This window comes from Mustela nivalis, assembly GCF_964662115.1.
Source record: "Mustela nivalis genome assembly, chromosome: 4".
NCBI lineage: Eukaryota > Metazoa > Chordata > Mammalia > Carnivora > Mustelidae > Mustela > Mustela nivalis.
Genome location: NC_139023.1, coordinates 71627331 through 71649805, shown reverse-complemented (window position 1 = coordinate 71649805; position 22475 = coordinate 71627331). Strand labels below are relative to the sequence as shown.

The 22475-nt window shown below is 37.9% G+C and overlaps 1 protein-coding gene across 10 annotated transcripts in view; it reads right to left on the bottom strand.

The window, feature by feature from the left end:
• ELF2 (E74 like ETS transcription factor 2) overlaps nt 1-22475 on the bottom strand; it is a 103623-nt gene that overhangs the window by 74587 nt on the left and 6561 nt on the right. The window contains exon 1 of one of the 10 annotated variants that reach the window (XM_082727648.1): nt 21808-21828. The exons of the other annotated variants lie outside the window; for them this stretch is intronic. The gene's annotated coding sequence lies outside the window, so the exon portion shown is untranslated. Of the gene's footprint in view, nt 1-21807; nt 21829-22475 lie in introns of those variants that run through there. 10 annotated transcript variants of the gene reach the window in all.

Sequence of the window (22475 nt, the reverse complement as noted above, 5' to 3'; positions counted from 1 at the left end):
GAAATTTTTACTAAATTCCGATTGTCAGTCAAATTCAATGGATATATCTGTTTTCACAGGACTTGATGTCTCTTAAGTATTTGACACTACTGATCATTCCCTCCTTGAAACTCTATCTTGAATTTCTCTTCTCCCTCTTTAACTACTCTTTTTCAATTCCCTCCTGTAGGCCAACCCCTAATTTTGGGGGGCTTGGAGCAAGAGTACAAATGGAAGCCTACATTCTACATGTCTAAATATTTTAAAGTTATAAATCAAGCTAACAAGAGTTAAATTATTATATTCTATCCTCCCTCTATATGGGAGGATATATAGAGGGAGGATAGAATATAACAATCTAAAAGGCTAAGTTCTGATTTGGAATTCTCAAACTCCCTCAAGTTCTATAGTGGCATGGGAGTCACTCAAATTCTTTGGGAGCCTTCCCCCTTTCTCTCCTCCCACCTTTAGTTCCACTCCATTCATAAGGAGCCTCATATGTATACATGTCGACATCCCATCCCACAAGTCCAAGTTCTGGCCACATGCCTGCACACAGCAGTTGCCTGGTCATCACTTAAGCCCAGAGAAGCTGATACATGTGTTCAGTCAAGAGAGGAGAGAATCAGAGAAGAGGCTTTTGAAGCGCTACATGGGCAGGGAATTCTGGGGTTCAAATACTCAGAACTTAATGTAGAAATGGGTATCAAATGAATGAGTTTCCTTGTGCACCTCGCACCCCCCCGCCACCCATATCCTCATTCTATCAGTAGGGGTAAAACTCAACAAAGGCCCAATAAGGAACTCTGAAGCACAAGGCCTAGGTTCCTGCTTAGCAAAGTCAAAGAACAGTGCTTACATGGAGGTGTTTCCAGAATCCCATCCCTAATCCTCTTCTGACTCTTTATACTTTCTCTAAGCTATCTCATGTACTGCCACGGCTTCATGCAAATCTTTCTTCCACTCTAAACCATTTTAATGGGTTCCGGTTTGTCTATTAGTTTCTTTCGGTCCTTCTTTTTTTAAAGATTTTATCTATTTATTTGAGAGAGAGAAAGAGAGGACACAAGCGAGGAGAGGGGCAGAGGGCGAGGGAAAAGCAGGTTCCCCTGCTGAGCAGGGAGCTCAATGCAGGGCTCAATCTCAGGACCCCAGGATCATGACCTGAACTGAAGGCAGAAACCTAACTGATTGAGCCACCCAGGCACCCCTGTCTAGTAGACACTTTCTTGCCTCTACTTCTTTGTGAAATTAAATAGGGTATAAATAAATAGCAAGCATCTATTCCCAGGCACTCCATTAATTAATTTAGTCATTCAGCAAATATTGAGCACCTATTATATGCTTACAGTTCTCAGTGCTAGAGGTACAACAGTGAATAAAGTAAAAATCCTCATTCTTATGGATCTTAAATTCCAGTGGGAAGAGATGAAAATAAAATATGTAGAGTATACATGTAGATGGTGACAAATGCTAAGAAGACAAATGAATCAAAGGGAAAGAACATTCAGCAGGAAGAGAACTATAATTTCAAACTGGGTTGTCAGAGAAGGATTCACTAAAAAAGTGACATATGAGTAAAGACCCGAAAGTAGGGAGTGAGCTGCGCCAGTGACTGGGGGAAGAGCCCTCTAGTCAAAGGAAAGGGAAATATAGTAACTTCAGGATAGAGTACACCAGACTAGTTCAAGGATCAGCAAGAAGAGCACTGTGGCTGGAGTGAAGTGAGCAAAAGGCAAAAGGAAGAAAGAAGAAAATGGGAGAGAAAGGGGAAGGGGACATGAAGGCCCTCCTTGAGGTCTGTGACTTTTACTCCACTAAGAAGAGTTTTATGCACAGAGACGGATGACTTGATTATTATAGGAATCATTCAGAAGCTGGGTTGAAAACAGATAAGGGGACAGGGCATAAACAAGAAGATCAGTTAGGAAGCTACTATAATAATTAGGTGAGAAATGATAGTGGTTAGGTTCTGGAGAGGGTGAAAAGTGGTCAACTGTTGGATATATTTCAAAAGTAAATGGACAAGATTTTATAGCAATGTGAATATGGATATGAGATAAAAAGAAGAATCAAAAATGAATCCAAAGATAGCAGTCGGAGCACAATGGAATAGCCATTAAATGGGCTAGGGAAAAGTGTGGGAAGAGAAGTTCAATGTGTCTCAAACTAAACTCACTTTTTCCTCTGCTCAGAAAACGTATTACCTGGGGCGCCTGGGTGGCTCAGTGGGTTAAGCCGCTGCCTTCGGCTCAGGTCATGATCTCAGGGTCCTGGGATCGAGTCCCGCATCGCGCTCTCTGCTCAGCAGGGAGCCTGCTTCCCTCTCTCTCTCTCTGCCTGCCTCTCTGTCTGTCAAATCAACAAATAAAATCTTTAAAAAAAAAAAAAAAAGAAAGAAAACGTATTACCTCTCCTATTGTGCTTAGCTCAGAAAGCTACCCTAACACCCGCACAAGTTATCTAAAAAGTAAAGTTCTAAAGTTCAGAGTTCCTGAAAAACCATCATAATCTCTCATTCTTTTTTTTTTTAAAGATTTTATTTATTTATTTGACAGAGAGAGATTACAAGTAGGCAGAGAGAGAGAGGAGGAAGCAGGCCCCCTGCTGAGCAGAGAGCCCGATGCGGGACTCGATCCCAGGACCCTGAGATCATAACCTGAGCCGAAGGCAGCGGCTTAACCCACTGAGCCACCCAGGCGCCCATACTCTCTCATTCTTGACCCAATCTCTATAATCTCATATCCTCTGACCTAGCCAAGGTCTTTTTTTTTTTAAGCTTATTTATTTATTTGACAGAGAAAGAGCACAAGCAAAGGGAGCAGCAGGCAGAGGGAGAGAAGAAGCAGCCTCCCCACTGAGCAGACCCTGGGGTCATGACCTGAGCCGAAGGCAGATGCTTAACCAACTGAGCCACCCAGGTGCCCCTCAATATCACTTTCTATCACTCTCTTCCCTATCCACACAGGTACCTCCCTCATAAAAACATCAGTGAAATAACAGCTTCCAGCAGATCCTTCACTTGGTACCTCTTACCAATCTTAAAGCACAACACCTATGCCTTTCTTTCAAGGCCCTCTAAAATCCTGCTCCTCTTTGCCTTTCTAATCTTACTTCCGACTACTCTCCCAAAGTATCAAATTTTTTTTTAAGATTTTATTTATTTGACAGAGAGAGAGAGATCACAAGTAGGCAGAGAGGCAGGCAGAGAGAGAGAGGGGAGGAAGTAGGCTACCTGCGGAGCAGAGAGCCCAACGCAGGGCTCGATCCCAGGACCCTGGGATCATGATCTGAGCCGAAGGTAGAGGCTTTAACCCACTGAGCCACCCAGGCGCCCCGCCAAAGTACCAAATTTTAAAAATCTGTGTTTTGTATCACCTAAACCAGTGCCTTTCATATAGCAAATACAAAGTAAAGATATGACGAATACAAGTATAAAGAAACATGTTCCCATCAGAAAAGTATCTTCACTGTTCACTACACATACCATGCTCATCCCCATCCCATCCCTTTGCTAGTCCTCTTCTCTCACCCTTTTCTTTGATTATTCAAATTCCACCTGATCCTCAAGGACAAATTTTTCCCTACAATGACATTACCTCTTTCCTATCTCTTACTATACCAGTTCTTTCAATAATATTTATTGAGCACTTACTAAATACCAAATACAGAACTATGCCAGAAACACAAAAATAGGACTCAGCCTTCAAACAGCTTAAAGTCTGGTAAGGAGAAACAACATAGAAACAATTACAATCATGTAAATGTCATTAAAGAAACTACAAAGTACAATGGGAATATAAAAAAAGGAACATCTAAGTCGACCTCGGGGAGTTCTACAGAGACTTCAGAAAGAAACCATCATTTACTCTGGGACTATTAGACAGGATAGAAATTGACATAGCAATAAAAAGAGAAATAACTCTGAATAATAAATGTTATTCTCAGGACTGAAAAAAAACTGCAAAATGATAAAAACTGAAGTATCACTCAGAAGTAAATTCTGCTCAGACTGTTAGCTGCTTAGAGTACAAATCACACTCTCATCAGAAACAGTTTATATGTATGACTTTATTTATATAAACTACAAAAAAACAAGGAAAACCCAAACTATGATACAAGAAATAGGATACTACGGGCAACTTCCTGGCTAGCTCAGTCCATAGAGCAGGACACTCTTAGAAATAGGATACTATGTTACAAAGGGTGAATATCACTAATATATAAAGAACACTTAAAATAGAGGAATAAAGGACCAAAAAACCCAAGGGAAAAATAGAGAAAACAAGTAAACATACAATTCACTAAAGCAGATATAAAAATGGCCCTTAAACATACGAAAAGATATTCAAATTTACTCATTGGGAAATACAAGTTTTTTATAAACCTTTTTAAATAAGAGAACTTTTCTCTCAAGTTGGTGAGAATTAAAATGTATGACTTACATTCTTTTGATAAAGCTGTGCACTTATTGCTGGTGGGAATGCAAACTTATATAATTTGGTAATATCTAAACAAATTGTATACACACTTTTTTTAAAGAGCTTTTTTTTTTTAAGATTTTACTCATTTGACAGGGAGAGAGAGAGAGAGAAAGTACAAGTAGGGCGGAAAGGCAGAGGGAGATGGAGAATCAGGCTCCCGGGTGAGCAAGAAGCCTGAGGCAGGGTGATCCCAGGACCCTGAGATCATGACCTGAGTTGAAGGCAGACGCTTAACCGAATGAGTCACCCAGGTGCCCCTAAAGAGCTTTTTTTTTTTTAAATTTTTGTTTATTTCATTTGTGAGGGGGGCAGAAGGAAAGAATCTTAAAGCAGACTCTGCTGAGCATGGATCTCAATCTCACAACCCTGAGATCATGAGTTGGGTGACTAACCCACTGAGCCACCCAGGCACCCCTTATAGAGCTTTACTGAGATATAACGGACATTTCATTTGGTTTGACCATTTGAAGTATATAACTAGATGGTTATTAGTGTATTAAGAAGTACAATCATCAACAGAATCTAATTTTAGAACACTTCCAGCACCAACACCCCCCCAAAAAAGGCCCATGTGCATTAGCAGTCACTCCCCAATCTTTTCCAACCCCTAGTCCCTGACAACCATTAACCTACTTTCCTTTTTTTTTTTTTTTTAAGATTTTATTTATTTGACATAGGGAAAGATCACAAATAAGCAAAGAAGCAGGCGGGGGGTGTGGAAGCAGACTCCTCGCTGAGCAGAGAGCCCAAGGACCCTGAGATCGTGACCTGAGCCAAAGACAGTTGCTCAACCAACTGAGCCACACATGTGCCCCCATTAACCTACTTTCTATCTCTAGAGATTTGCTTGTACTGGCCATTTCCTATAAATAGCTTTATATAACATATGGACTTTTGTGACTGGTTTCTTTCACTAGGTATAATATTTTCAGTATTCATCTATGTGTAACGTGTGTTAGTGGAACAACATAGGGATTAGGAATGTTACCCCTTCATGCGGTCAAAAATCCAGATATAAATTTTCACTTGACTACCAAGAGCCTACTGTTGACTGAAAGCCTTACCAATTATATAAACAGTCAATTAACACATATTTTGTATGCTATATATATTACATACCTGATTCTCAGAAGAAGTTAGAGAAAATAAAATGTTAAGAAAATCATAAGGAAGAGAAAATACATTTACAGTAGTGTGTTTATTGAAAAAAAATCGTGTGCAAGTAGATCCATGCAGCTCAAACTGGTGTTACTCAAAGGTCAACTACATTTCTTTTTGTTGCTGAATAATACTCTATTGAATAGATACATCATATTTTATTTATCCATTCATCAGTTGGTACAAATTTGGGTTGTATTCTACTTTCTCACTATAGTAAATAATGCTGCTATGAAAATTCATGTACAAATTTTTATGTGGACATATGCTTTCATCTCTCTTGGGGATATACCCAGGCATGGAATTGCTGAAACATACAGTAACTCTATATTAACATTTTGAAAAACTTTTTTCCAAAGTAGCTACCATTTTACATTCTCATTAGCACTCTATAAAGATTCTAATTTCTCCACATCTCCATCAACACATGTTGTAGTAATCTGTTCTGCAGCAATAGATAATACATCATCCGGGTAGATACAACAATGATCATTTGATAAAACTTTATAATTAAAGGGGCACCTGGGTGGTTCAGTCAGTTAAGACCTTGCCTTCAGCTCAGGTCATGATCCCGGGGTCCAGGAATTCAGTCCCAAGTTGGGTTCCCTGCTAAGCAGGGAGCCTGCTACTCCTTCTGCCTGCCACTCCACCTGCTTATGTGCTCATGCTCTTGCTTGCTCTCTCTGAAAAAAACAAAAAAACAGCAACAACAACAACAAAAAAACCCAGGAAGCCTGAGTGGCTCAGTCCCTTAAGCATCTGCCTTTGGCTCAGGTCATGATCCCAGGGTCCTGGGATGGAGTCTCACATCAGGTTCCCTGCTCAGTGGGGAGCCTGCTTCTCCTTTTGCATGCTTGTGTGCTCTCTGACAAAGAAATGAAATCTTTAAAAAATAGTTTTAAAAAATTTAAAAACCTTCAGTGACTCCCTTTCCAGTTTGGACTAAAATCTAAGTTCATTAACATGAGATACACTTTAAAAAAAAAGAAAAGAGAAGAAAAAGAAATAAACTTTATAATTAAAAACAATGCAGCCAAAACTCAATGACAAAATACTTAAACTTTCCCCTGAAACTGGGACCAGAAAAACTGTATCTACATTTGCTACATCAATTTGATTTTCACTTGCAATCCTGACCTGTAAAGTTTGATAAGAAAAAATTAAAAGGTATAAGAAATGGAAAAGAAGATAGGAAGCTATCATTGTTTGCAGATGATAAGACTATCTACACAGAAAATCCAAAAGAATCCTCAGATATCAGAGTGTTTGCAAAGTATGTGGATGTTTTTCTATACAGATGCGACAAACAGAAAATGTAATCTTTAAGAAGGATAAACAAGTAACAAACAGAAAATGTAATCTTTAAAAAGGACAGCAGGCACCTGGGTGGCTGAGTCGGTTAAGCATCAGCTCTTGATTTCAGCTCAGGTCATGATCTCAGGGTTCTGAGATCCAGCTTCATGTCAGGCTCCACACTGAGAGGGGAGCCTACTTAATTAAGAGTCTCTCCCCGCCAGGGGGCGGGGCCTGGGTGGCTCAGTGGGTTAAAGCCTGTGCCTTTGGCTCAGGTCATGATCTCAGGGTCCTGGGGATGGAGCCCTACATTGGGCTCTCTGCTCTGCAGAGAGCCTGCTTCCCTCCTCTTTCTCTCTGCCTGCCTCTTTGCCTACTTGTAATCTCTATCAAATAAATAAATAAAATCGTTTAAAAATTTTTAAAAAAAGATTCTCTCTCAGCCCTGTTCCCTCTCTCATTCTCAAAACAATAATGATAATAATCTTACAAATAACTAAATAGGGTAACATAATCACAAAAAAGTACAAGATACCTAAGATTCAATCTAACAAAAAATATACAAAGACCTCTATGGAGAAAATCATATAATGTATTGAAAGGAATTTTAAAAGTCTTATGTATTTGTAGAGAAAACCATGCTCACAGAAAGAAAGGCTCAATATTTTAAAGATGTCAATTCTCACCAAATTCATCTAACAAATTCAATATATTTCCAGCCAAAAATCCCAAAAGGGCTTTATCTTTTTTTAAAGATTTTATTTATTTATTTGACAGAACACAAGTAGGCAGAGAGCCAGTCAGAGGGAGAGAGAAAGAGGCTCACTGCTGAGCAGACAGCCCCATGTGGGGCTTGATCCCAGGACCCTGGGATCATGACCTGAGCCAAAGGCAGCTGCTTAACCGGCTGAGCCACCCAGGCGCCCCTCAAAGGGGGTTTTATTTAAAAAAAAAAAAAAATTAACAATAGTGGGGGGAAAAAAGTATGTAAAAGAGTAAAGAGCAAAGTTAGCCAAGAACCTCCTGAAGAATTACCCTACCTAGTCTATAAAGTTAAGCAATAAGTAAAGTAAGTAATGGTGTATATACACTCAAATATCCTAATGGAACAGAATCTAAAGGCCAGAAAAAGACTCCTGCATATTGGAAACAATATATGACAGAGGCAGTGTTAAAATCAGTGGAAAAAAAAATTTAATAAATGGCGTGAAAACAAGTAATTACCCATACAAGATACGAAATTAAATCATTACCTCACACCATTCACAAAACAAATTACAGGTATATGCTAAAGACCAAAATATACAAAATATTTTGCAAAATTAGAAGAAAATACAGACTATCTTCACAAACTCAATTAAGGAGAAATTACTAGATAAGACATGGAAAGCAAAAAAAAAAAAAAAACAATTAATGAACTTGACTATACCAACTTTCTTTTTTTTTAATGCATAAAAACAGAAACTAAAAACAAAACTGAAAGACAAGAGACGGGGTAAATTTATTTCCCTCCTTCCAAAAAAGAAAACGGTGGGGCGGGGGAAGGAACTCCTACTAATTAATTATATATAATCAAAATTCTATTAAAGATTTTTTAAAAGATTTTATTTATTTATTTATTTGACAAAGAGAGAAATCACAAGTAGGCAGAGAGGCAGGCAGAGAGGGTGAGGGACGCAGGCTCCCTGCTGAGCAGAGAGCCTGATGTGAGGGCTTGATCCCAAGACCTTGAGATCATGACCTGAGCCAAAGGCAGAGGCTTAACCCACTGAGCCACCCAGGCACCCCTCTATTAAAGATTTTTATATAATTTGTATTAAGATACACATTGGTAAAAGTCAAGTGAATTCTTGACAAGGTTCTATTTGTCATGGTGTATTGAATGATGTGTGTTTATTAGATTATTAAAAATAAACAAACAGCCATGCTTATATTCAAGTGTGTCATAAATTAAGGATTATGATTCATCTAATTTTGTATAACTGGGGTCCAAGGAAGGGGGTTCAAAACCATATTGACATTATTAGTTTCCCACCTAAAGTGTGAAAACCTGAATTGTTTCTTTTTAAATATGTCATGTAAACTAAAAAATATTTACTAATCCCTTGACAAAGTCTCTTTTTTACAATTTAACAGGCTAGATTAATTATTTCTCATCTAATTGCTTCTTTTTTTTTTCATCTAATTGCTTCTTTTTTTTTTTTTTTTTTTTTTTTTTTAAAGATTTTATTTATTTATTTGACAGAGAGAGAAATCACAAGTAGGCAGAGAGTCAGGCAGAGAGAGAGAGAGAAGCAGGCTCCCGCCGAGCAAAGAGCCCGATGCGGGGCTCGATCCCAGGACACCGAGATCATGACCCGAGCCGAAGGCAGCGGCTTAATCCACTGAGCCACCCAGGCGCCCCTCATCTAATTGCTTCTTAATGCAATTCCTAATTTGTAAGAAAGCTATATCAGCACAAGGGTTAATTATCTTGTTTGCTATTGCAGCAATTATAGCTAAACAACAGCAGGAAGAAGGGCAATTCCATTTAAATGACTTTCAAGAAAAGGTAGAACTATAGGAGCAGAAAAATCAATGGGAAGAAGCTGATCTCCAAGGGCACAAAGAAATTTCTGGGGGGATAGAAATGTTCTTTTATTTTTTCAAAGATTTATTTGAGAGACAGAGGGAAAGAGCACAAGCAGGCGAGAGAGAATCTCAAGCAAACTCTGTGCTGAGTGAGAAGCCCGACTCAGGGCTCCATCCCACCACCATGAAGTCTGGACCTGAGCAGAAACCAGGAGCCAGATGCTCAACAGACTGCACCACCCAGCTCTGTGCCTTGGGGTGATAGAAATGTTCTACATATTGATTGTGATAATGATTGCAATGCTATGAATCTGTCAAACACATAGAAATGTAACGATGAATTCCACTATATGTAAATTAAGCTTCAATAAACGACTTTAAAAGAGGGGGAGGAGTGTTTAAAATTAGAATTTAATTTATTAAAGAGACACTCTTATTCAATATTAACAATATTATGATATTACGGACTGTAGCTTATAATCCAAATCCATAAGCAGTTTTTTTTAATAGTTCCTTTTTTTTTTTTTAACAATTTTATTTATTTTTGTGAGAGAGAGAGAGCACGTTGAATGTGTAAGCAGGGAAGGGGAGCTGGAGGGTGAAGCAGACTCCCGGCTGAGCAAGGAGCCCAATGCAGGACTCGATTCAGAACTTGATACCAGGCCCCTGGGATCATGACCTGAGCCAAAGACAGATACTTGACCAACTGAGCCACAGGCACCCATCCACATACAGTTTAATTCACAACTGACTCCTGCCCATAGAATCAGTGAATTCTCACCCCCCAAAATCCTTATTATTCTTAGCCATTTTACTGGTAAAATCAAATGTTTTTAAAACAGATTTCAATTCCTGAAATACTTCTGATTCATATAGTTTCACCATGTATTCTAATTACTGAACCACAAAATTTTATGCATCATCTATTCATCCTCAGGCTCTATGAAATAGGTATAATTATCTCCCTTATTACATGAAGACTATTTTTGACAGTATCTTTTATATTTAAGAGCCAGTATGATATAACAGTTAAGAGTCTGTTGGCTACTGCATCCTCAGAACATAGCCCGATGGGGGACTCCATCCCAGGACTCCAAGATCATGACCTGAGCTGAAGGTAGCCACTTAACGACTAAGCCACCCAGGCGCCCCAATAAATAAATGTCTAAAAATAAGTAAGGGGCATCTGGGTGGCTCAGCCAGTTAAGTGTTCGATTCCTGATTTCAGCTCAAGTCATGATCTCAGGGTCCTGGGATCAAGTCCCACATCAGGCTGAATGCTTTTGGAGTCTCCTTGAGATTCTCTTTCCCTCTCCTCTGCCCCTTCCCCCTTGCATTTTCTCTCTCTCTCTAAATAAAACGAAATCTTAAAAAAAAAAAACTTTTAAGTAAATAAAAGGATAAACAGTAAGATAATGAATCTTTTAAAAAAATTCCTTTGAAATGGGAATGAGATCATGTTGAGGAACTATGTCTAAGAAGTATACTCTATAGAAATAGTTGGGCCCATAAGTAAGGGCTGGAAAAATTTTGGCAGCAAGAGTTTATGTCATGGGACCTACTTTTTAGGCCAAGGTGATTGATCTAGATATTTAAAATTGGATGCTAGAAACTTACAGGAGAAGAGAAATTTACAGGATTAACGCAATTGCAGAAATTACATAGGATAAAAGAAAATTATTTTAATCTGGAAGAGATCTTACAGCTCACAGAAAATTGCGTGAAACAGCTTGCCAACCATAAAAAAAGTTTTGCATTTCAAGAGTCCCACACCATGAATAACAATAACTTAATATTCTCATTTACTCATGGCCCTGACATTGTTACTCAGTTAAGATACATGTTCTTAATCTTATATATTCATATGTGAAATATGTATGAATGATATATGGATAGGGTGAACTTAGATAATCCGTGATTTCATCTAAATTGTTTAAAATATTTTTTAAAAGATTTTATTTATTATTTATTTTGTCAGAGAGAGAGAGAGAGCACGCGCACGCACAAACAGGGGGAGTGGCAGACAGAGGGAGAAGCAGGCTCCTGGCTGAGTGGGGAGCCCAATGTGGGACATGATCCCAGGACTGTGGGACCATGACCTGAGCTGAAGGCAGGCATTTAACCAACTGAGCCACTCAGGCATCCCTGTTTAAAATATTTTGATGCTTTCCTTGAAAACATTCTTTGGTTAGTTTCTTCAACCAAAGAACTAACTACAATGGCCAGGTTCCCAGGAGTAACCTAATCAATGCTGACTTGTTCAACCTATTTTATGATGATTAAAATCTAATAGAGAAGTATCATCTAAAAATACTCTTGGGTCATGTGGGTGGCTCAGCTGGTTAAGCAACCAACTTGATTTTGGCTCTGGTCATGATCTCAGGATTTTAAGACTGAGTCTGTGCTGGGTGTGGAGCCTGTTGAAGACTCTCTCTCTCCCTCTCCCCCATCCATCCCCACACTTGGACATGCGCACACATGCACTTGCTCTCTCTTAAAAAAAAAAGAGGAATTTAAAAATACTTTGAATAATCAAACTTTACAATTATTTAAAGAACTGATGAGCAAACAGCAAGACAAAATCAACCTGACTTGGCTGCTATCATCACCACTGGAGCTAAAAAAAATGATACTGCTGCCTAGTTATACTCCTTTAATATTACTATTCTACTCATCTCTGTTACCATTTCACATAATGGTCAAATTCTAGGGCAGCAAGAATAAGGGTCAGAATAAGTGTGAAAAAGCAGCCACAACAAGTACATTTCAGAATCCAACCCATCTCGGGATGCCTGGGTGGCACAACTGGGTAAGCCCCCTGCTCAGGTCATGATATTAGGGTCCTGGGATTCAGCACTACATCAGGTTCTGTGCTCAGCACCAGTCTGCTTGGGTTTCTCTCTCCCCCTCCCTTTATACCGCCCCCACAAAATAAATGAATCTTTTTAAAAAATTATAGAATCCAACCTATCTTAAGGCTAAAGATAAGCAACAAAGTTCTGATTATTTATCAATAGCCCCAAATTTATGTGACTATTCATACTCAGACTTCATGAACTATTCCTAAGAAATACTAAGTTGTGGGAATAAATATGTTTAGCCATGTATATTCTGCAAATAAGCAAACTTCCAAATCAATTAAGAACCAGACAAAAGGACTTGTACTACAAGGTTTAGTTAGGGAAAAAGTAATAATCAAAGTCAAGGCTTATGCCCTGACTGTTGCTCAGATGTTTTGAAAAGTCTGAAGTTTGGCCATCATAGCCTCTTGTTTATCCAAAAAGAGATACATAAAAAGCTTAGAAGACTTGTTTCAACTGGCTTATGGAAATCAAGTAACTCCTTTACAAGAGGCTAGGGCTAGAGGTGGTTGGGATATATGGCAGATTCCCAGTCATTAAGAAAGCCTAAAATCTAGTTAAGTTCTATTCCAGAAAGCAAACTGGGGGAATTTTTCTTTTTAAAGGAGGGATAAATTGCTAGTTTAGCAATTGCCATCCTAAAGACCTTAATATATTTATTTCTAAAATCTTAGCCAACTTCCTCACTTTCATGATTTAAAAAGGAAGCATAACTGCCTTATAGAAGAATCTTTTTTTAATATTCTGATTTGATAGGATATGAATCCATTAAACTCAATTTATCCTGGAGGAATGTCGATAACTAGCCTAGTTTAGAATATTTTGCATTCTTTTTCCAAACAATAAAGGGATAATAATAAGTAACATTCATATAGCACTGCTCTGTACCAGGCATTGTTTTAAATTCATTAAGTGTGTTAATCTATTTAATCTACACAATCCTACAAAACAGATATTATCCATTTCCATCTTATATTTGGGAAAACTGAAGGCATGGGGAGATTCAAATAATTTACTCAAGGTCAAGCAACAGGCAAGTGACAGAGTCAGTTTAACGTAAGCAGTCTGGCTCCAGAGACTATCTATGCTCTTAATCTTTAAGATTTTCTGCCTCATAATTGCATAAAAGTGTTCTTGTTTTTGTTTTATTAAAACTATGAAAGAATCACATAAAACCTCTTCCACCCTACTCTGGGAGATTTTTCTACCTAATTTCTTACTGGCTCATAACATGGACAATTAGAAGCCTTAAAGGTAAGTGGAAATTACATACATCTTATCTACATTACGTATACAGACTTTTCTTTCTCTTTTCAAGAAAAAGGGGGGTCGGATAGGGGGGATGAATTCTTTAACTCACAAATTGTCTCATGTTCTGTAGGCCTTAGGGAGAAAGTGACAGCATTAGAAATTCTTTCTACTACTCTCTTCAAGGTTGAGTTTGTTTTTTAGAAAGAAATTTTGGCCTGGAATTCTATACTAGCAATAAGCAAAGATTCTCAGATATAAGCCTTATATCCTAATTCAAGTTTACCCATATTCCAAATAAAAAGAACTACCTGAAACCAAAATATAAACATTTTCATAGTGCTAAATATAGCTGTCTCAGTTGATGCAACATGCGACTCTTAATCTCAGTGTTGTGAGTTTGAGCCCCAGATCAGGCAAAGCGATGACCTAAAAATAAAAATCTTTAAAAGTAGACAGATAAGATAGATAGAAAGACAGATCCCCTGCAGAAGCAACTAGGGGAAAAAGAACATCTACTCTCCCACTTTGAGACCTGAAATATTTACAAGGTAGTAAAAGTTCTCAAAGTTTACAGATCCCTCCTCAGGGCCTGGAACATGGTCACATATAGGCCCACAGAATTTTAATGGGGGCACCTGGTTTGGTCATTATGATCCCAGGGTCCTGGGATCCAGCCTTGCATGGGACTCCCTGCTCGGTAAGGAGCCTGCTTCTCCCTCTTCCACTTCCCCTACTTGTGTTCCCTCTCTCACGGTCTCTCTCTGTGTCAAATAAATAAATAAAACTTTTTTTATTTTTTTTAAAGATTTTATTTATTTATTTATTTGACAGAGAGAGATCACAAGTAGACAGAGAGGCAAGCAGAGAGAGAGAGAGAGGGAAGCAGGCTCCCCGCTGAGCATAGAGCCCGATGCGGGACTCGATCCCAGGACTCTGAGATCACGACCTGAGCCGAAGGCAGTGGCTTAACCCACTGAGCCACCCAGGCACCCAAATAAAACCTTTTTAAAAAGTTAAAAATTAAAAAATAAAAATAAAATAGAATAAAATACAAGAATCCATTAGCAGGCTTCCTCATACTCTTTCCTTCCCATGAGAGGAGGGCATGCAGAACTTACACTTCCCCCATTAACAAAAATGCACCAACATATGTGCAGCGTTTCTGCCCAAGGAAGCCCATCAGAGATGCGGCACCCAAAGTTTTATGGAGACCTGCTCACAAGGGTACCCTTTGATTGTGTATACCAAAATTCCAGACCCCCAAAAGGAAAGCAGGTGTTCAACATAAATCATATTGTTTGCAAACAGTCTAGGCACAGTGAATCATCCTTTAAAAAAAAAAGATTTAAGGACGCCTGGGTGGCTTAGTCCTTAAGAGTCTGCATTTGGCTCAGGTCATGTTCCCAGGGTCCTGGGGTCCAGCCCCATATAGGGCTCCCTGCTCAACAGAAGCCTGCTTTTCCCTCTCCCACTCCTCCTGCTATGATCCTTCTCTCATTGTCAAATAAATAAATAAAATCTTAAAATTAAAAAAAAAAGATTTGTGAGAGAGAGAGAATCCGAATGCACACGGGCCTGCACAAGGAGAGATAAGGGCAGAGGGAGAGGGAGAAGCAGACCCCACGATGACAGGATCCCCCTGAGGTGGGATCCAGTCGCAGGACCCTGAGATCAGAACCTGAGCTAAAGTCAAATGCTTAACCAAATGAGCCGCCCAGGCGCCCCACAGTGAATCATCCTTATCAGTTACTGGAAACACCCTGAGAGCCAAGTTACCAGATGCTAGCTATGGGCCAACCTTGCAAACAGGTCTTTCCAAAGACAGCAATGTCAAACCTAATATGTTAACTCTTTTCTGTGCAGAAAATTATTTAATTTTGTGAAGTCTGAGACTCATCTGTCAAAAGCAAAAAATAATAGAAACTACTTTACAGCTACAATGATTATTATAACTATCATGGTATTGTTATGCAGTATAATGGCAAAATTTCATAAAGATTAAAAAAAAAGAAGAAGAAGAAGAGGGGTGCCTGGGTGGTCAGTGTGTTAAAGCCTCTGCCTTTGGTTAGGGTCATGATCCCAGGTCCTGGGATGGAGCCCCTGCATCAAGCTCTCTGCTCAGCAGGGAGCCTGCTTCCCGCCCCCCTGCCTGCCTCTCTGCCTATTTGTGATCTGTGTCTGTCAAATAAATAAATAAAATCTTAAAAAAAAAAAAAAAGATTTCGGAAAGATCACTTTGTGATAATGATGATGAGGACTACAGAAAGTTACAGATAATGTAAAACTTCAACTTAAAACTTAGCCTTCAACCCAGCAGCAACTTCTAGAGGAGGATAATGATCTGAAATGAAGAGACATCGACCTTATCTTTGTGCTGTAAAAGATATGCCAGGATTAAAATGCTTTATCATTGCAGAGTGCAGATATTATGATTGAGTTTAAGTGCTTAGCTATGACATGGTAGAAGAGCATCTCCACTTCCAAAAATTAAGTAAAAATTCATGAAGGCAGTCTTCCTGGAACATTCTCAACCCATCCAGATCACAAAATAAAACATAAAACATGAGTTTGTCCTGGAAGTTTATTTAAGCAAAAAAGAGGAAACAATTTACTGATCCTTTTACAAATGAATATATACTTTCTAGTTCTTACTAATTATAATCTAAAATTAAGATAACCATTAAATTTCAATTTAGAATGGCACATGTTTAAAACAGAACTGAGATTTGTAAGAACTTAATTTTTTACTTATGTACCTAAATGATACCTACTGCAAGATTATAAACAAAATTACTCAAATTGGACAGTTGACTCATGAAAACATTGAAACTTTGGCCTTCAAGTATAGATAGAAACCAAAGGATTCTGAGATTAAATATCTATTCTGAAATCACCATATTATTTGTTTGTTTTATCCTCAATTCCTGAATTTAACTTTTCTTACATTATTTATAAAGCCTAACCTTATAATCAATCTACCACAACGTCCCACTAAGTTTCCTCATTATCACTGATTATGGCTGAGTAGAAACCTATAGAACACATAAATTACCACAGAAATTTTTTGGTTTTTGCTCTTTAGCCAAATTTATAACCCAATAATGCAAATTAACATATGCTAGTTTGGGATCCAAAAGAAATTAGCTTTATTCTATCTTTAATGAATCATCTCAAGGATACTAAAGATATTAGGGAAAAGACAGAATATTTTTTAATTGTCTGGATTTTATCCTGTCCCAAATCATCTTCTTGGCATTCCTCTGTAATGAAGTAAAAAGTGAAGAGTGTTTTTTACATGCTTAATGAAAATCTTTCTACCACCCCACCAACACAAACTAGAAAATAAACTCCATTGGAACTGAGCCATAGCTATTTTAATCATCATTGTATATACACCTCTCAGAAGAGTGTCTGGCACATAACACACCACAATTTTAACTCCTAACTCAAGTTTTCTTTTTCTTACTTCCTTCTTCTATTCTACTATCACTAATATATATACATATGTGTCCTTTGTTAAGCCACTTTAAGTCATTTTGGGGAAAAATAAGTACCTTTTAACAACTATATCTACAATACTGAATACAGTCGGATTAAATGGTTAGTGAATAAAAGGGCAAAGAAATATATTAGATACACACTGTAAATTATTAATGCAGAGAGTAATTTATTTATTTTTTATTTATTTTTTAAGATTTTATTTATTTATCTGACAGAGAGAGATCACAAGTAGGCAGAGAGGCAGGCAGATAGAGAGGGAGAAGCAGGCTCTCTTGCCAAGCAGAGAGCCCAATGCGGAGCTTGATCCCAGGACCCTGAGATCATGACCCAGGCCCAAGGCAGAGGCTTAACCCACTGAGCCACCCAGGCACCCCAACACAGAGAGTAATTTAAAAATACCTTCCAAATTATGATATGAGTTGATTTGATATAGCTAGTTTATTTGAAATATATCTTCAATATACTTAAATACTTAAAAACTCTATCTTTTTAAATTAACACATAATTTTAAAAGCATATATTAAATATTATAGAAAAGTACATTTAATTTTACTTATTTTTATTTATTTATGTGTGAGAGAGAGAGCGCACACGAGGCGAGCGGGAGCAGAAGGAGTGGAAGAAGCAGACTCCCTGCCGAGCAGGGAGCCCAACACAGGGCTCAATCTCAGGACCCCAGAATCAAGACCTGACCTAAAGGCAGCCACTTAACTAACTGAGCCACCCAAGTGCCCCTAGAAAAATACATTTAAAATTTTTTTTTGTTCTTTATTTATTTGAGAGAGAGCACAAGCAGGGTAAGGAGCAGAAGCAGAAGCAGACTAGACCAGAGTGAGGGACAGAGAGAGAAGCAGACTCTCCTCTGAGCAGGGATCCTGATGCGGGGCTCGATCCAGGGACTCGGGGACTATGACCTGAGCTGAAGGCAGACGTCCAACTGACTGAGCCCCCAAGGCACCCCAGGAAAGTACATTTTAAATATTAAAAAAAAAAAAAAATACGCTACATTATAAAGGGAAATATTGGAGGTTACTACTCACTTTATAGAAACCATAGCTTACTTTTTTAAAATAAACAATAGAGGTACTTTGAAAAGGTACTTTACAGGGGCACCTGGGTGGCTCAGTGGGTTGAAGCCTCTGTTTTCGGCTTGGTTCATGATCTCAGGGTCCTGGGATCAAGCCCAGCATTGGGCTCTTTGCTCAGCAGGGAGCCTGCTTCCTCCTTTCTCTCTGCCTGCCTCTCTGCCTACTTGTGATCTCTCTCTGTGTCAAATAAGTAAAAATAAAATCTTTAAAAAAGAAAACGTACTTTACTGCAAAAATTTTATTCACATAAAGCTTTAGTGGACTATATTCCACACTGTCTAATCTGAAGTAATTTGAATGTCTAATTATTATTTTATGTTAATATTAGTTAGCCAAACAAAAATAACTGACTGGTGCCTGGGTGCGTCAGAAGGTTAAGCGTCTTACTTTGGCTCAGGTCATCAATCTCAGGGTACTGGGATGAAGCCCTGCTCAGGTGAGAGTCTGCCTGTCTCTCTGTCCCTCCCTAGCTCCTGGATTCTCCTGGGTTCTCTCTGTCTCTCAAGTAAAAAAATAAAATCTTTTAAAAAAATAATAACTGACTGCTTTTGCTAGTGAAATAGAGGGGTAAGAAGTTATATTTAGAAAGTCAGTCATCACACAACTAACTACATCATGTTATCTGTACCTTTTAGCCCGTAATTATGAACAGTTGAAAAACTAACATGATAACATGAAATACTAACATGAATTGGTTAAAATTGTTATCATAAGAATCTCTACCATTGCTATAACCATACTACAAATTTAAAGTTTCCTAGATATTGGTATTTTATTTTATTTTTAGGTAGCTAAATTTCAAGGAAGAAACATCAGGGAAGTTATTTTCCCTGCTGTTCTTTATAAAGCTAAAATCATTTACAGAAAATCCTACATATATTTACTCACATTCAAAAACTGTGAGAGAATAAACTACAAACTGAGCTGTAAATTAACTCTTTAGTCAAGAATGAAGGTCACTACAGTATTTTCCAATTTTTGTAAATCGTACATTTACAACAAGCTTATTCTGTACTTTCTATTCTCTAGGCTACATGCTCTTCCAGGTCATCCACAGACTGAATCCTCCCCACCTACAATTACTTCCTCAAGTACCACCCCCCTCAGAGAAGCATTTCTATCATGGCTCCCCAGTTCCAATTATATTCCATTGCCATGTAGCTCCCCAATCAGTCTCTATTTGACATCACATTACCCTATTTTTTTTCTTCATTATAATTATCATGAGAATTATCTTACTCATTTATGTTTAATATATGTCTCCTTCACCAGAGTATAAATTCCATAAGAACAAGTACTGCATTTATCTTATTTACTACAATCTCTCAAGGAGCTAAAATAAATTAATACTATACAATTAAATGTACAGGCTGAGATGAAGATTTTTATATTTTGTAACGATTCTCACACATATTTGCTCTCTTAGGCTTCTTCCATTTTTTTTTTCTACCCATTAACACTTACAATGAAAGAATTGGTTTACTCCAAGAAATATGGATAAGCGAGTAGATGTTATACTGTATAAGACCCCAAGTTTGAGAATTAATGGTATATCTTTCAAATTGTATACTGATCCTACATATCAGTAAACATTAGTAATTATAAGTAAATTGTTAATTATGTTTAAATTAAAACTATCAGATGAAATTTGCCATTTATGAGTAATACACATTCATGTATATTATGAAATGCAGATGAAAATTATTGAACATAATTTATTTATTTATTTATTTATTTTTAAAGATTTTATTTATTTATTTGACAGAGAGAAATCACAAGTAGATGGAGAGGCAGGCAGAGAGAGAGAGGGAAGCAGGCTCCCTGCCGAGCAGAGAGCCCGATGCGGGACTCGATCCCAAGACCCTGAGATCATGACCTGAGCTGAAGGCAGCAGCTTAACCCACTGAGCCACCCAGGCGCCCCTGAACATAATTTATAAATACAACAAGCATCATTTCAGAATTTAACACATAGTTTAAATATCTTCTACCTAAAATGTAATTTTATCTGAAATTAAAGAAATCATCTTTAAAGAACTAAAGGACAGTATAACTAAAAAAATAGACAATTTTAATAAAGATACAAATATTATATTAAAAAAGAAGAAAAAATGGAAATTCTGGAGATGAAAAATGTAATTCAAGTTGAAAGGTTGAAAAGCACAATAATTGGTTAACTTAAGAATTCACTAGCAGAGCTCAATAGCAGATTTGAGATGATGGAAGAGTCAGTGAACTTGCAGACACATCAACAGAAATTACCAATTCTGAAGAACAGAAAAAAATAATTTTAAAAAATGAAGAGAGCCTCAGAGACTTATGGGATACCACCAAGCACCCAACAAACATGTAATACGAGTTCCAGAAGGAAGAGGGAGAAAAGAACAGAAAAAATATTTGAAGAAATTATGATCAAAACTTGCCTAACTGTTGAAAAATATTAATCTATAGATTCAAGTTTAATGAATCCAAAGTAGGATAAACACAAAGAGATCCACACCCAGACATATCATTATTGAAAGACAAAGACAAAGAAATTCTTAAAACTAGAAAGAGAAAAACAACTCATCAGAAACAATGGAGGCCAGAAAGCGGAGACAACATGGTCAAGACACTGAAAGAAAGAAAATTTGTAACAAAGAATCCATACCTAGCAAAAACTATTCTTCAAAATTAAAGGCAAAATAAAAACAATCCAAAAAACAAAGATTGAAATAATTCATTAATAACAGCACTGCCTTACAAGAAATCCTAAAGGAGGGGCGCCTGGGTGGCTCAGTGGGTTAAGCCTCTGCCTTCGGCTCAGGTCATGATCTCAGGGTCCTGGGATCGAGTCCCGCATGAGGCTCTCTGCTCAGCAGGGAGCCTGCTTCCTCCTCTCTCTCTCTCTGCCTGCCTCTCTGCCTACTTGTGATCTGTCTCTGTCAAATAAATAAATAAAATCTTAAAAAAAAAAAAAAAAAAAAGAAATCCTAAAGGAAGTCCATCAGACTGAAAGAAAATTACCAGCCCATAACTCAAATGCACAAAAGGAAATAAAGAGCAACATAAAAGGTAAACATATGTATAAATATAAAAGACTGCTTAATATTTTTTTCTTCTCAGGGCGCCTGGGTAGCTCAGTCCGTTAAGTGTCATGAGCCTGGGGGCCTGAGATCAAGTCCCACATAGGGTTCCTTGCTCAGTGGAGAACCTGTTTCTTCCTCTCCCTCTGCCTGCTGCTCCCCTTGCTTGTGCATGTGCTCTCTCTCTCTCTCTGTCAAATAAATAAAATCTTTGAAAATATTTTTTTCTTCTCTTAGTTGTTTTAAAAGACATACAATTGCATAAAAAATACAGAACAGTGCTGTCAGGCTACTAACACATGAAAACTTAATATGTATGACAATACTAACAGATATGATGGGAAGGAAATGGACGGAAGTTTCTACATTTTACCATAATTAGTCAATCTGAAGTAAACTGTGACAAAGACATATATTTTAATCCCTAGAGCAACCTAAGAAAATAATACAAAAGATCTAGTTAAAACACTAACAAAGGAATTCAAATGATACTTTGGAAAATATCTATTAACTCCAGAGGACAAGCAAAGAAATAAAAAAGAAATGAGACAGGGCACCTGGGTAGCTCAGTTGGTTGAGTGTATGCATTCTGCTTGAATCATGATGCTGGGGCTGGGATCCTGGCATTGAGTCCCCCACCAGGCTCCCCACTCAGCAAGGAGTCTGCTTCTCCCTCTCCCTCTGCCCCTCTCTCATATGTGCTCTCTCTCTCAAATTAAAAAAAAAAAAATTAGATATATCATTGCAGATATAAATCTAACAGTGATTACATTAAATGTAAACAGATTAAACCCTCCAAACAAAAAGCAGAAATGGTCCTATTTTTTAAAAAAGCAAAGCAAATATAAGACACATTGTAGTCTCAAAAAACAAATAGACTGAAAGTGGAAACATGGGACGTGCCTGGGTGGCTCAGTTGTTAAGCATCTGCCTTTGGCTCAGGTCATGATCCCTGGGGTCCTGGGATCAACCCCCCCCCCCCATAGGGCTCCCTGCTCCTCTGGAAGCCTGCTTCTCCCTCTCCCACTCCCCCTGCTTGTGTTCCCTTTCTCACTGTGTCTGCCTCTGTCAAATAAATAAAATCTTTAAAAAATAAAAAAGAAAATAGAAAGATGGAAAAATATTTGCAATACAAACAATAAGCTTAAGAGAGCTGGAGTGACTATACCAACACCAGACAAAATATAACTAGAGACAAAAAGGAATCTTTCTAATGATAAAGGTC